The sequence below is a fragment of the Hylaeus volcanicus genome, chromosome 9, assembly GCF_026283585.1.
Source record: "Hylaeus volcanicus isolate JK05 chromosome 9, UHH_iyHylVolc1.0_haploid, whole genome shotgun sequence".
Classification (NCBI taxonomy): domain Eukaryota; kingdom Metazoa; phylum Arthropoda; class Insecta; order Hymenoptera; family Colletidae; genus Hylaeus; species Hylaeus volcanicus.
This window is the reverse complement of record NC_071984.1, coordinates 3,321,084-3,322,263: the sequence shown is the minus strand read 5'-3', so window position 1 is coordinate 3,322,263 and position 1,180 is coordinate 3,321,084. Positions and strand designations below refer to the sequence as shown.

Here is a 1,180-nt window from a genome sequence, read left to right as displayed (position 1 = left end):
CTTCTGTGAATGATGCATTGTTTATTTCAGATTGCAATGATGCAATTGGAATGTAGGTAAGGATTGAGTTGGTTAAATTTTGATTAGAACGGTATATGAGGGATTAGGATCTATTTGGATGGCCTCGATACCATTTTCCAGATGTAGGAATATCGAGGAATTTATTGTATCGACCTGTTGTTGTTAGTATTAATCTTTATGAACTGACAAATCATTCTCAAGTATAAAATTAAATAACCAGCAGACTCGGCTCAATATATACTCGTATTTATACTTTTAAATTGTACAAAATGCAACACGAATCGCTGAAATATAAAGAAAATATCAATGATTCTTAATTAAAAAATTATTAATAAACTGGAAACTTTCGCACAGGCCCATCTGACGTTACAAAGGAAGCTCCGTTACGGTTCGGTCCAGAGGCTATTTCTGGCCGTCAACTCGCAGGAGAGATGAAGAAATAGATGAAGAGGTAAAAAGAAATGCCTCGAATGTGCACATTAGGCGCGGCAAGAAAAGAGCAGCGACGGAACAGGTGCCTCGCAGGAAACTCGGCATTGTCGGGGCTCCAAGGACACGCCGTTATAAAAACTCTTCCATCCCATTCGAGCTAGCATAAAAAAAAGGGCCCCGTAGGGAAAAGGCGCGGGAGAGAGGCAGGGACAGAGGAGGGATGACCTTGGAGGGTAGGGTTGTCCAACATAGTGCGCATAGATGCGTAAATTATGCGCCACTTTCTAGGCGGAGCCCGAACACTGGTATATTTTCAGGCTTCTACGTTGCTGGAAAACCGCTTTGGAATCTCTTTAATAAATAGACTGGGGATATTTATGCAGAACAAATTATCGTGGGCTTGCCAATTCAATTATAATCAATTTAAAATCATGCTATCACATTTATACATGATAACATATATATATACACATGTAAATTGATTATAATCAAATTTATATATGTTTCACATTTGTATGTGTCACATTTATATATGTTTATTGTATAAATGTAATAGCATGATTCAATTCATTCCAAATAGACTGCAGATACTTGTGGAAAATAGAATAACTGCAGACGTGCCCTGCAAACATTGATATCATGATAATAGCATGGGTAAATTGATTGGAAATAGACTGCACATCCTTGTGCAAAATAGGATAATTGCAAATGTGCCTTGCGAGCATTT

At 37.8% G+C, this 1,180-nt stretch overlaps 1 protein-coding gene across 2 annotated transcripts in view; it reads right to left on the bottom strand.

Annotated features, from left to right (window-relative positions):
- The window catches only part of LOC128881806 (uncharacterized), a 14,841-nt gene that overhangs the window by 1,427 nt on the left and 12,234 nt on the right, over window positions 1-1,180 (bottom strand). The window lies entirely within an intron of this gene.